Source organism: Oreochromis niloticus, linkage group LG3 (assembly GCF_001858045.2).
Source record: "Oreochromis niloticus isolate F11D_XX linkage group LG3, O_niloticus_UMD_NMBU, whole genome shotgun sequence".
Lineage (NCBI taxonomy): Eukaryota > Metazoa > Chordata > Actinopteri > Cichliformes > Cichlidae > Oreochromis > Oreochromis niloticus.
Window position 1 is genome coordinate 13,363,158 of NC_031967.2, and position 14,448 is coordinate 13,377,605.

Below are 14,448 nucleotides of genomic sequence, written 5' to 3' on the forward strand. Positions count from 1 at the left end.
TCATTTCACTAAGTACGTTTTTTTTATCATTGGCACACATGCACAAATTTTAGACTCTCGTTTTCCCAGTGTCTCTGTATGTGTATTCATTTTAAATCAACAGCCGGTGCTTTTAAAAGAGATGTGGACACGAGGCGGACAATCCAAATAGGTGAGAGGGAAAAAAAGAAAAGAAAAAAAGGTTGTTTTAATTAAGTCAAAAGGAAAATCTACCTAATTTGCATAGTAAACACAGTGCTACCGATTAATCCTTTTTCTCTTTTTTGCTTTTAGCTTATTATTCAAGACCATCCAGTGCCATAGACACCTCAATTACAAAAGCTTTGGTGCTCATCAGTTTTATGATTGCATGTGAGATTTAATTATAAATCATGTAATGATTGTTTTGCGTCACAATAACAAAGAGAACAGCTCGTCGTGTGTTTCAGCAGGGATGCCGAAGAAGAATTGCTCTTTCCCAGAACCGCTGAATGCCATTTGATTTTACCTCTGTGTGCATGCTCTTCATTAATACGTCTATAATTAAACCTAACCACTTCACCCCTCGCACACCGGTGTCGTGCCAGCACTGATATAAATTGAATGCGTTCAGTTGAAATGTATATAGTGAACGGGGCGACGCTAAGGATGGGAGACGAGAAATCTCTGAAAGAAAGCACTCCAAAGATGGATTGATACGATGGCTAAAGAGGCAGGGTGGGATAGCGAGGGGAAAACTGGAAAGTGCGAAAGGTGACTGGGGGAGGTTGCCATCAAAATGCTAATGTTGTATGGGATATTTACTGCAGAGTGTTAATGTAGTTTAAAACAGGCTCTTTGTCCTGCAGCCCATCCTCAAGCTCCTGTTGGGCCCTAATAAATCAGCCATTAAAAGCTGATGTGACCTGAATAGCACTTCATACAGCGGCAATCGGGCTGTAGCACCAGTATGGGAACCAGAAAGCAGCTGAAAAATTTATGAAGATGCCACTTAATAACGGTCGACCCAGAAGCGAGCAAAATAAAAAGTGTCTGTGTGATGTGGCTTGGAGAAAGTAACGCTTGGACTCCTTTTTTTTTTTACATTTTTGTTTTTTTTTAAGTAAATCTGTGTCATAGAGTAGACGTGCAGATGCCTCTTCATGTTGGCACACGTTAAAGGTTCCTGCCTTTTAATTACGTCCCCTGTCGCCCGCTTGGAGAGAATACAGCGAGAGTCGGTGTGTTGCACTAACATAAGTATGCCCTGCTCTAACTTTTGTGTTCTCTTCCAGGACAGGACGTGCTTTCCCTATCTGGAATGTGATATACGGGATTTGTTCAGCAGCAGCACTCAAGGACTGCTCTCCTCTCTTAAACTGAGGTATTGTACACTTTTTATCAGCATTTCTGACAGCATCAGACTGTAAATGTATGGTGGCCCTGAGAGTTCAGACGCACTGCAGCCTAAGAAAACACCAGCAAATCGGAAAAAAAAAAAAATGCTGCAAAAGCACACAAAAAAGTCACAAATTCAATTCAACAACAGTTACCTCAAGGGACTCTATAATACTGTCAGGTAAAGACCCTACAATAAGTCAGACTTGGCGACAGTGGCAAGGAAAAACTCCCTTCTAATAGGAAGAAGCCTAGGCACAGGAGGGGCAGTCATTAGCCGTGATTGGCTAAAGGCGAGCGGAGGAAGTTGGGATGAACGACACGCTGTGGAAGAGACAAGCTAACAGTAAATGGCTAATGGCAAACATGTAGCTACAGTATTATATGAATGATATCCCTGCGTTATCATCAAAATAATGGTGGTCCGGGATCAACATCACAACGGACCAATCACGTTGTCTGAACACTCAGTTAGCATTGGAGAAGAAGTTAGCTAATGCTATTAAATGGGCGTAAAAATGACTCAGTGCAAGTCATGAATATGCAGCGCAACCCAGATTAAGTCTGCAACCCATACACCCCCACCACCCCCACCACCACCAGCCCCACCCAGCACAGCACAGTAATGAAGAGCATTCATGTGGGCCAATTGGGCTTGTACTCTGCGCGCAATAGGATGTTTATGAAAATGATTCATGATAGGTGCTCATCTTCATATGCAAATCTGTGGGACACCACTGTTAGGCCTCTAATTTGTGCCGGCGGCGGCGAGGAGGGTGGTTTTTTTGTTTTTTGTTTTTTCCTTTTTGGTCGGTAACCATACGTATCTACGGAGCGTGTTTGGATTTCATTCCCTGATGCAAATGATGTTTTCGGTGTAATCATGCAAAAGCGCAGCTGGCTTCCATTTCTCCACGCCTCGAGCCTGTTGCTCCCCCGCACCCCCTCACCGCTGACTCTTAACCACAAGAACCTTCCTTGCGCCGGGCTCCTGTCTCCTCTCCCCGTCTGTTTGCCGTTGTTGTCTCCTGCAGCCCTTGTGTTTGCTCTCTGCTTCTTGTAGTTATCTTCTTTCCCTTTCCTGTGTCACTTGCCATACCAGCCCTCCCCTCTTCATCCCGTCATCACACACACACACACACACACACACACACTTCTCTCCACTGCCGCCACCTCCAAGCAACCCTCTTCATATTGAATGGATCCACTAGCCTCGGTGCCTCCTGCGGTGAGCCTGGATTGAATTCAATTAGGGAGATTGTTTGCCCTGCAGAGTTTACTGGTGGGCTCCGTGGATGATAGGTTTGCCTGCCGACTTCCCCTTCTCCCTCACTCATACACACACACACTCTTCCACACACAAACACACACCGCTACATCCATCTACCCTGTTTCCCCTTCATCTGACTCGGTGTAGACACCCCTCCTTTCCTCTTTCTCCTAACAACTTCCTTTTGGCAGTGCACTTGCCTTTCTATTTCCATTTCTTTCTTTTTTTTTGGTGTGTACACTGTTTACGTTGCTTTTCAGGCCCCCGTTGATGTTTTTATGCTATTTTGTGACATCGCATTCAACATGATCAAGGCATAAAAAGCGGCACAGTGGGGAAAATGTGTCATATCACCTTTTTGATAAGACCACAGGGCCTCATATTCTCCGTGTGGCTGTTTCGTGAGAGTTGCTGGGATGGGAGTTTTTAGAGGGGAACTACTGTTTTATTTGAGCTTAATCCCAGCAGCTACACACACATTGCAGGATAATCCACCCCCCATTTTTTGCTCCAGAATTAATTTTCCCATTTTCTAGCATATCCAGCATAAAGGGAAGGGCAGTAAATGTTGCTGACATAGGAGTAATGGCCACATTAGTTGCAAGGTGAAAATAGAATTGTGCTGTCATTTGAATAACATTGAGAGCAGCAGGCGGTACTTATGCATGCTGCTGGCTTGTGGTTTTAGATATGAAGTGAAAATCTGGTACAGACATAATGGCCCTGGTCTCTGTTCTGTGTAGAAACATATTTCAGGGACTTGTCCTGTAACCCGCTGCTTTCCTTCAGATGTCACGCTGTGTGACTGTGTACCAGTGCTCCTCAGAAATCAGATACTGTATTAGTGCTGAAAGATGTCAAATGAATTAAAAGCTAGGCATCGCTTTGATGATAAACGTCCTAATGCACTCTGACGTGGAATTACGACCTTCGTTTGATGTACCTTTTTTTTGCCTGATTTGTGGTCACTGCCGATTACGTTTAATTCACTTGAAGGCAATAACTTTGTGGGGCTTTAAAAAAATGTTTGATTTACAAACAAGTGTCATTTGGCAGAAGGATATTTTTCAAGCTAATACGCGAGAAGAATCCTGAAGTAGACCAATTGTACTTCCTTTTTCTCTGATGCATGTGCTGTTACAAACCTGTCAGCCAAATGCTCGGATGCTCTTGCTTTAGACTGTGCTTAACACTCAGTTTCAGGTGCTTTTTTTTCTACTCTTGGGTCTGATTGATGTCAGAGGCACAGGATTTCCTTATATGGTGATCTCAGGTTATTTGTTTGTTTATTCACTTCAGAGCACGGCTCTTCCATCTGTAAAGAGCAAGATTGAGGTATCAGAACGCAAAGTGTAACTACCGTTATATCGCCAAACTGTGTCCTAAGTTTATAGTTTGTTTCCGGACATCCACAATGTCAAGACAAAGAGTTTCAATGCCCACGAGCACCAGGTTGTGTTTACGAAAACCCGACAAGGAGCAGCCAATCAGCGAAAAGTTTGTGGGACAGGGAGCCTTAAAGAGACGAGGGGAAATGGCTTGTTGCAGACACAAGGCGACCTTTAAGGTGCTGCTTAAAGATTAGCAAGGATTTTTTTTATGTGGTTAATAGAGGTACTCTGGGTGAGTCCAAGAATACAAGTCTAGAGCTGGAAATGAATATAATAGACCCCATTTTTATCTGAACATCTTCAAAGCTGCAGAGCAACAAAAGTTCTTTTTAGCCTGTTAGAGAGTTGAAGTTCCGTGTCTGTCTGCAGTGCTTTGCATAGCCAAAATGACTTCCTTTAGCATCAGCAATTCAGGTTACTTTGACCACAGTGGCCAGAGATGACTTTAGCCCCGCCAGGTTTTTGGTTCTGTTATCTTAAAGCCCTGCCGTTTGTTTTCATAGCGTGATCCTGCCTGGACTTGTTGAAATGATGCAAAACAGGTCATTTGAATGGAAAGGCAGTGAAATCCTTTCGGCCAATGTTGTGTTCTTGAATTTGAATCCTATCCAGAGGTAGTTGACTTTGCACGTCTTTGTTTTTTCGTGTCCTGTTACTTGGGGCAACTATGGTCAGGCCAGAAGCAGGCTGCTCCGAGGATACCAGACAGCATCGAAACCCTCTAAATGACCAAATTATTTAAAAGGCACACATTGTTTTGTGTAGTGCACGGCTGATAATGATGACCCTCCGTGAAAATTGTTGTTGTCAAGACAACCGCACCTTGCTGGGGGATAGATTTATTATGACGTGTTTGTGGTCATTTTCTCCCAGTGGGTGGTGGGGCGCGAGGGGGACCTGATGTGAAAGTGCTCCCGCAGCTTTATGAAAAGGCTGCTTAGTCATTTCTTTATGTTGATGTGATGATTATTGATTTTAACCTCAAGCAAATTTGTGTCCAATAGCTAATATGCTATTAGAATCATCAAATATGGCGTGTTTTCGAGGTGAATGTTTTTTGCAGACAGGACTCCAAAAGTTTCCATTCTGCTGTTGAGGTCATACATGATAATTTCTCTTTGAGAGCATGTGTTAACAGTCTCATACTCTAATTACTCTCACAATCAGTAAGGGCCAGGCAGTTTTAAGCCATTTGTTTATAGCTGAGGGTAAACTTGCACAATAAAACTCCACACAAGGACACATCGAGCAGATGTAACCGTAATTATTCAGTGTTACGTCACCTGGAATGTGTCTGCGCGCTGTATGTGCATGTACCTGTGCTTTATGTGGTGCTTGCTGTGACACTGCACTATATATAGCTCCAACGCCCATCTATTCCAATACAATATTCATGTCTTCATTGTCAGTTCGTCGCTCTCTTGAACTGCATTATCATGGTAATGCCATCTATGATTTCTCCATGCATCTGTAACGCCTGCAAAATTTGGTATCAACGGTACAGAATAAATATAGCTCTCAAAGAAGAGTTTAACACAAATCAATAGCTGCACTGAGTTTAAAAGTTTTAGTGCTTAAAAGAAAAGGCAAGCACTTGAGGAAATGTCAGGGACAATATTAGGTACACCTTGTTAGCGCTGGGTTGGACACCCTGTTATGCTGGAGACATTCCTTTGAGATTTTGTTGACATGATAACAAAACAGGTGCTGTATATTTGTTGCCAGCACACACATTGTACAAATCTTGCATTCCTCCACATCCCAAAGGTGCTCTATTGGATTTAGATCTGATGACTGTGGAGGTTGAGTACAGTAAACTCATTGTCACATTCAAGAAACCGGTTTGAGATGACCTGAGCTTTGAGACGGTGCGTTATCCAGCTTGAATCACATAGTCGGCAACATGTTTTGCTTAAGTCATGCTCATTTGGTACGATAAGGCACAAAGCGGAGACCTTGGGGGATGCGCATCGTCGTTGTAACGAGTGTTTTTTTTGAGTTGCTGTTGCCGTCTGATTTTCTCCTCTGACCTCTAGCATCAACAAAGAGAACTATCGCTCACTGGATATCTTCTGTTTTTCCGACCATTCTCTGTAACGCTAGATATGGTTGTACGGGAAAATCACAGTAGATCAGGAATTTTTGATCCATCCGGCACAACCACACCACATTCAGATGCTCAGTTTGAACTTCAGCAGGTGGTCTCGAGCACATCTACACTCTTAAATGCATTGAGCCGCCATGTGATTGGCTGATTAGATATTTGCGTTTGGTTGAACAGGTATAAAGTGTCCAGTGACTGTAGGTTAGCATAGCTATAACACAAAGGTGGGAAAGAAGAGGAGAATTATTATTTATTAATTATGTTATGTTTTGTTTTGATGCTTATAGAAATGTAAGAAGCGGGATTTGTGAATTTAGCACACGCTAACTGAAGTATTTCAGGAAATAACTGCCCAGCTAGCTAGGCTAGCATAACTGCTGTTAAGCAAGTTCGGGTTATGCTATTTTATCTGTCAAAAATATAATATACATATTTTTTTTAAAAAGAGCTTTAAAGGTCCCGATAAACTGATTATGTTATTTGTGGACAGGTTGAGTCATGCTGTTTTTTCTATAGCTGTGTCCCAAAACGTCGGCTGCATCCTTCGGAGGACCCGGCCTTCGCGGCCTACGTGGGCCGGGTCCTTCGAAGACCGAGAAGGCCGGAAGTGCGAGGCTGTGAAATGGGACGATCTAGCCTTCAGATTTGCGTCACCGCTGTGTCGGTGGAGTTTAATAAACTCGGCCGTCTGCTCCTTGCTATCTAAAATATAACAGGACACTGCCGTAAATTCTCGACCGTCTCACACTTCTGTTTAATCAGTTTTCTGTTGGACGTTTATTCAGCTGTGTCAAAATCCCAGAGGAACCCACCGGATGGATTAATAAAGTTTTATTTAATCTAATAATCTAATAACTTTGATCTCAGCCAAACCGATTTGCTCCGGAACAAATAAAGCACAGAAAAAAGCCAAACAATTACATTTTTAAGTTATCCGAGTGGCTACTCATGTTTAACCTGAGTAGCGAAAGACAGCGGGGGTCTGAAAACGATGAAGCCGGGAGTCCGCTGCTCTCGCCAGCTCGAGTGACCATTGAACCCCCCGGCTAGCTATCGAGCGGGCGGGTAACATACGTCTCCGAAAACGTCGGCGCACTTTTGCAAATATGCGATGTCTTGATAAACCAAGCAGATATTTGAAGTTTGCACAGCTACTTTCTCGCCTGAAAATGTATTAAAAGTTTATTTTGTGACCCAGAAAGATTAATAAGAGTAATTTTAAAACTTAGTAGCGGCCGCCATTGTTGGAAACTGAAATTGGCTGGGCCGCGCTATGAATTCTGGGATATGGTGGGCCACGAAGGACACACCCGACCCATCCTTCAAATTCGGGGAAATGAAGGACGCATTTGTCGGCCGCATTCGAAGGAGTCGACGAATTGGGACAGCCTTCGTCGCCTGGCTGTGACGTAATCGGCCTTCAAATGCGGCCTCCGAAGGATGCAGCCGACGTTTTGGGACACAGCTTATATTCCACTTAAAGTCAGTGCTAATGCTAAATGCTAAACATGCTAATGCTAACTCAGTAAGAAAGTGAAAGGAACACATTTCCCACACTGTTGACCTCTTCCCTTAACCCTGTGTGTCCGTTTAGTGGAGGGATTTCTGAGATAACACTTCCTCTTTTCCATTCCATCTCTCCACCCCTACATACCCACTTAGCTATTGCATGTCACAGCCCACCTCCACAGTCCCGCAGGGCTTTGCAGGTGAGTGTTTTACTTTTCATGATTGGTAAAAGTAAAAGTCCCTTCAGCACCGGTGCCCACCCAGGTCTGACAGAGAGAGCATTAAATTTGGACGGGGCTATTTTCAGTAAGGGGAAAGGGGGGGGTCACAGGGATGTTAGTGAAAGTGTCTTGTCATGTGCCTGGTCGCTCTCCTGATACCCAGCCTGACAGTTTGGGTGTCTTAATAAAACATCAGCCCTGACAGCGAGCTCACACAGCAGCTCAGTGGTTTCGCTCCATCATCTTCTGCCAGCCCTTCCTCTCCTCGGCTTCCCCACTGTGCCCATGTATCGCCCAGCTCCTCGCTGTGACCGCTCAAGCTGATTTAAATGAACAGGACGATCTGTTGATTGCTATTAGATTCATGCATAGCTTGCACCTCTAGGGGGTAGGGGGGGCCTGCCATTATCCCATTTGATATACTGTAGCAAAGCAACAACTGGCCTACATTCAAAGCCACTCTTTATACTCTTTATTTGTTACTCAGGTGTGTCTAACTAACCTCAAGAGCCTTTTTCCTTCGCCTTCTGGTTTTCGTAGCACTCGTTCTCCCTTGAACTTCTGCTGCACCCTATCCAAAAGCTTCAATTCCAGCAAAGGTGTGCTGTTCTAATCAGCTCTGTTTGATGTGTGGAGGCAGCAGGCTTTATGGAGGAGCCAAGATCTCTTAGGACATTAAGGCTAGAGGAGAGGGAGGAGAGGAAGAGATTACTGCTAGTCTTTTTATAGAGGATCACTCCATCTTGTCCTTTTTAGCTCACTCATTAGTTCTTGCTTCCCCCTGGAGGGTGATTCTCTCGTTCTGTCTCTCACCAAAACCGAGGCCTCTTCTTTCACTTTGGCAAAAAAAACCAAAAAAACAAAGAAAAAAAACCCTTGTCTGGCCATCATTTAGGCAAATATGATCCAACAGCTTTTCCATTATCAAAAAGTCACAGTGAAAAAAGCGCTCGTGTGGTCAGCACTGCTCCCACTTTGACAGGTATTAAAAAAAAACAATAAATGATTTTTTTTTTTAAAGCAGCCCAGGAGAGAGAAGGGGATGAATAATGATTGCACATGCTTCCCTTTGTCAGCCGTGGAGCCCGCGACATGCCTTTTCTTCATTTCCATCGCCCAATCCCCTCCATTTCCTCTCTCCCTCCCTCCCTTCGGTCAGTACCTGTGAAATCAGACATCCTTCTGTGCCTGTCAAAAAATAACCACCGCTCTGCAACTGCAACCGGCTGTCAGGGGAGTTCGCCGCCTGACAACTTGCGCGCGCAGTGAGGTAATCAGAAGTTGTCAAAAGTGAAGTGTCCTCTGCTTTGACTGAGCCAGTGCGGTCCCGTCCAACACCGGGAGCTTTGGCTGCGGTGTAGGTGTACTAATGGCCTCTTTGTCATCAGGGATCATTAAATAATGTCCTGCGACTGCATATTTTGGCAGCAAAATTGTTGTTTAGCTGAGGAAAATGGAGACACGGATAGATAATGGGAGCCCGCGTTCGCTGCCAGCCTGCTGGCCAACTCTGTCGTGGGATGGAGCGCCTCATACGCTTTCATGACCTCCTATGATCATACATCATTTTCAAGTGCTTGGAATGCAATCCTTTCTTTTTTGGTTTTCGTTTGTTTACATATTCCCAGGTAGCTTGTGAAAATTTAATTTGTTCCCCATATGCATGGGGTGCTCCTCTGTGAGGAAGCACCTGTCTTATAAAAAACACCCCCACAAGCGAAGAGGAATTATTGATTTGCATCTGTTTAGTCGGGACGCCGCCCTCCACGCGAGGATCCCGAAGGTGCCGTCGCACCCGTCTGTCCTTTTTACGGTGGCTCTAAAACCGTTGATAGGGGCTGCGATCCGTTTCTGCCCTCCCTTGAGTTTTATTTACAGCCCCGGCCTGGCAATAAAGCCCGAAATTTATGACTTACTTTTTAATTAGAAATAATGTCTTGTAGAGTTTAAGTGATGGATGGTTTAATCAATATATAGACCGCGGCTGGGCCTATGATAAACGTCGCTATTGACAGAGCGCAGAGTAGCCTAACTTAACACTTTGTCTTTCAAAGAAATATGTAGTGTTTTGTTTGGTGACGGGAACTGTACGCTGCCCCTCTCTGTGTCTCTCTCATTATTCCTCCTTCCATTTTACTGTCTCTCGCGACTCTGTCAACACTTTTTCCTCTCAACAGGCAGTGTTTTCTACAAAATGAATCAACCTCCCCTGTCACACTGTATTTAGGTAATTATTTTACCACCCGAAACCCCTATTGTGTTTTGTGCCACATTTGCTAAAGTTTAAATAAAATAAGTGCTGAAGGTGGGTTCTTGTGAATGGAAACTGACAAGCTAGGAGAAATGCAATTCTCAGATAGAGGGGGGATTTTTTATTTTCTTTTTTTTTTTATTGGGTAAAGTGGTTTCCTCTTTCTCTCAGGTTCAGAGAAAAAGAGGGAGCAGAAAGGATTTTCAAGTAGAATAATTAAATAGGAATCAAGTCAATGGGATTTGTTTCCTGGCGCTGCGGATAATTGCGTAATATACACCGGGGAATGGAATTGTGGTACTTGACGATTGAAGTTCAATTTTTGTCACTTGCGGCTTATTGTGAAGTGTTCAAACATGACATGCGCTGTGCTTAACTCGGTGCCGTTTTCCACAATCCAGACAACTCCACAGAGCGATCAGACAAAATCGGCTGTAATTTTGCACAGGACTATAACTAACACGCGCCATTATGCTTCTAAAATGTCAGGAAATTGGGGGAAATAGTTGTGTGAAATCAAATCAGGGATGCAGCAAAAGGAAAAGCTCCAAAGTGTCAATTTTCAAAAAGCTCTAGCTAGCTTGTGCCTGGCTTTTGATTATTAGATAGCTTACTTAATAAAAATGTTAATCACCATTTAATATATTTTTATCATGTGGATAAAAGAAAACACAAGATATACTTTTGGTTTCCCAAAGTTGTAAAATTCCACTGTTATAGCAGTCAAACACAAATATGTGTCTTACTATCACACATTTAACGTGTTCGGTTGTTTGTTTCTCTGACTGTGATCTCCTGTTAGAGCAGCGGTTCTCAATCCCCGGGCTACGGACCGGAGTCATTTGGTACTGGGCCGCGAGAGTTGAGGCTTGGGTGGGAAATTTATGGTTTTCAGGGTTTTTACCAGTTTTTATTGTTATTTTTTAAACCATTTTTATTGTTAACTCGGTTTCCCTGGGTCTTTTCCTGTGTGTTATGAAGAAATCTTATCGTGTTTGAAGAATTTTTTCCATGAAAATATTGTCGGACATAAACTGGTCCGTGGCGCAAAAAAGGTCGGGGGGTGCTCTTGGCACACAGGTACATCTTAGGCCCCTGAAGCTTCTTAAGCTGGGCACACACTGTGCGATTTTTTTCAGTCGCGTTAAGCTGGGCATACACTGTGACACCCTCACGACGGTCGGGAGGATTTCAAACCAAGCGATTGATGATCGGGAGCTGGTCGTGAGATGTTAATCGCTTCTTGTTACCCCACGTACACTACACGATGCACGACGCACGATGAAGGCCAAACTCGGGCCGATCACCAAAACATTCGCATGACTCAAAAATCGGCTCAAAATGGGCCAAAAATCGCACAGTGTAAGCCCAGCATTACCTATATCAGATTTTATGATGTCATCATGTTACCTAGTATCCACCTAGCAATGTGTTAGAATGAACAATTTTTAACGTTTAGACACCAATATCACCTTTGCAAAAGCATTGTATCATTTTTATTTCACCACCACAGCATATATGCAAAAGCTGAATTATGCATGATGCATTATGACGCCATCACATTGCCTCGCAGCCGACTGCCTAGCATTGGATTAAAATGACCTGATTTTAGCTTTTGTGCATCTACAGCACCTCATAAAAGCATTTTGTTTTCATTGCACAACAGTGACATTACATATATCCACAAAAGCTGAATTATAGATGCCTAGCAGCCACCTAGCAACAGGCTAAAACGAACCTTTTATTACATCTAAACAAACTACCACAGCTATTTTTTTTTTGAGTGCTGTTAGTGTGTTTCAGTTTGTCAGGATCAAGAAAAAGGCATGTACTAGTACCTTTAATCAAATACAAATTTAAAAGGAAATAACGATAATAATATCAAAACCAATGTTGATGGACAGAAAAGATGAGGGGAAAAAACCTATGCAAACAGAATAGCTGCTATAAATAATAAAAATATAAGTTTAATGCTGTTTAACGCTCGATTTTAGAGCATAAATATTAAAATATATAGTCTAACGTACCCTTTTGCACAACTTCCAGTGACCTGCTACATGACGTTATCACATAAAGGTAAATATATTACACACTCAAGTCCAGGTTTATAAAGTTAATCATTACTAATCAGTAAGATAAGAAGCAAGAACGGTGACAGAATGCGAGTTGCATCAGAGTCCTTCCTTCACCATTACACTTGAATACTTGCAACATGACGCCTGCCTCTGCAATCCAGACCACCTACCTCAAAGAGAACAGGATAATCTTATCTATATTCAAACACGCACACCAACATAAATATCCTGACCTCTAAGACAAACCACAATACCTTTCTTTCTTATTGATTAGTCTTGCATTCACTGCCCAGGGCAGGTGGAGGCCTTAATAACGGCTTTATGCTTTGTTTTCATGGTCTCTGGAATAGAATAACCACGAATGACATGGATCTCATGCTATGAGTCCCTCTAGTCAATGGTTAACTGTTCTGCAGTGATTCAAAGCATCTGGGCTCTGTCGCAACTGACCGCTCTTATACGGTTCTCGACCTGGGTACGTTTTCTTCGCCCTCGCTCCCCACCCTCCGCGCTCGCCAGTCTAATTTCTGCTCTTTTTCTCCCTTGCGCCGGCATGTATTAGCTTATCTGCCTCCTTTGTGAAATATAAGCTTGTAGATAAGTAGTATATTGGGCCGGGTTACTCATGTCTGTCTTGTTCATTCCTCACAATCCTCTAATTCCCTCTAGAAAGCTATTTTCCCAGACTGCAGGTGGCCTGTGTTGTAACGTAGAGGGCACGCCTGATCTCCCCACAGCAAACACAGACATGTAGTCACCTCTTTTGTATTCTCTACAAGTGCTGGTAATGCCCCAGTATGCATGTGCACTGCAAGTGTACACATGACTAATCTCGGAGACAGCGTAGAAACATACCACTGATAGGTACGCAGCTTTACCCGAGATTAGCCATGAAGTCAGGAATTATTCATCTGTTGTGTTTGTGCCCTTTTTATTTCTGGTTGACTGATGAATGGCATGCACAAAACAAACAGAATCTCGCATGAAGCTTTTAACTGCGGTTACCCCTCAGTCCACGGTTGTTTGCAGTGTGGACTCCTGGGGGGGGGTTACGCCGTCTTTTTCAAAGCATGACTCTGTTCTGACAGTTCCACGACACTCGCTACAGTAAAGACATTAAAGGAGGGAGTGAGCGTTTCCAAACCCGAGTAAAAAGCAGTGCCCTGAGACACAAACTGGTCCTGTTTCCTGGTCAGGGTCACTGCCCACCGCGACCTCTGTTCTGGCCAGTTAATTAGGAATTAGAACAGGCGTGACCCTCAGGATGTTATCTATGTTAGAGTAATGACCACCTGGAAATTCTGGAGCTTGTGCACAAGTCACCGCATTGTGACTTTTGAACTCCTGTGGCCTTTATAATTCTACTCCCAGGATTTTCTTCCATTTAATGGACCAGGTAGTGTCATGTAGCTGGATAAATGTAATTTCCATTCTATGACACTTAGATCTAAGCTAAAAACAATCAGCATAGCTTAAATTTAATATAGTCCTATTTATTGTCCAAGAATGACCTTGCTGTTATAGACTGTTATATCCTTTCCTGTTAAATCTCTGTGGTGTCCATAAGAGCAGATATTCCTAATATAGTCATCCTTCCATTTATGAGGGGCAGCCAATCAGAAAAAAGCTGGCTTAAAGGAATGCTGAAGGGAGCTATATAAGCGTGTTTACAACGGGGATGATGTGAGAGGTTGTGCCGAGCTTCAGTGTAAGATAAATAAAGATTATTTTTGTCAGTCATGCAAAGCTACTCTGGTAGAGTTCACGAATAAAAATATGGGTTTTGCTAAGTGGTGGAGCAAGTATCCTTTAACTTTTTTACGGTTTAACAATGTTATGGGGGCTGCAGTATTGAATTTTTCTTCAACAATTTGTCCAATATCTTGTTGAAAGAACTGCATACTTTTATAAAGTTTGCTCTAGCCTGTAAAAACACCTTTAAAAAAATTACCTTCATTCATCCTACCGTAGAGTTATTTGAAATGCCAGCGCGTGCAACATAAATAAAAGCACGATGAATATAAAAATTCTAGAAAAGCGTGACTGGAGGTAATGCAAAGGGAAGGAAAAGTATTTTGCAGAAACGCACTGTTGTGCGTGTTGTTTGAATACCTTTGAGAGGCTGCAAATCCAGTGTCAAATCACGTGTACCCCGGTTATAACTAGTATTCCATTTGCATCAGCAAAGCAGAGCCGCCTCAGCGCCATATTTGTATTCAGAGAGCAAAGCGGCACAGGTGGAGCGTGGGTTCCACAGCTAAAAATATGGAC

General features: G+C 43.2%; 1 protein-coding gene across 17 annotated transcripts in view; it reads left to right on the forward strand.

Moving 5' to 3' along the window:
* The window catches only part of LOC100692188 (adhesion G protein-coupled receptor L3), a 254,089-nt gene that overhangs the window by 26,132 nt on the left and 213,509 nt on the right, over positions 1–14,448 (forward strand). For 16 of the 17 annotated variants that reach the window (XM_019352859.2, XM_019352862.2, XM_005468240.4 and 13 more), the window contains one exon: positions 1,254–1,342. The exons of the other annotated variant lie outside the window; for it this stretch is intronic. The gene's annotated coding sequence lies outside the window, so the exon portion shown is untranslated. The remainder of the gene's footprint in view (positions 1–1,253; positions 1,343–14,448) is intronic. 17 annotated transcript variants of the gene reach the window in all.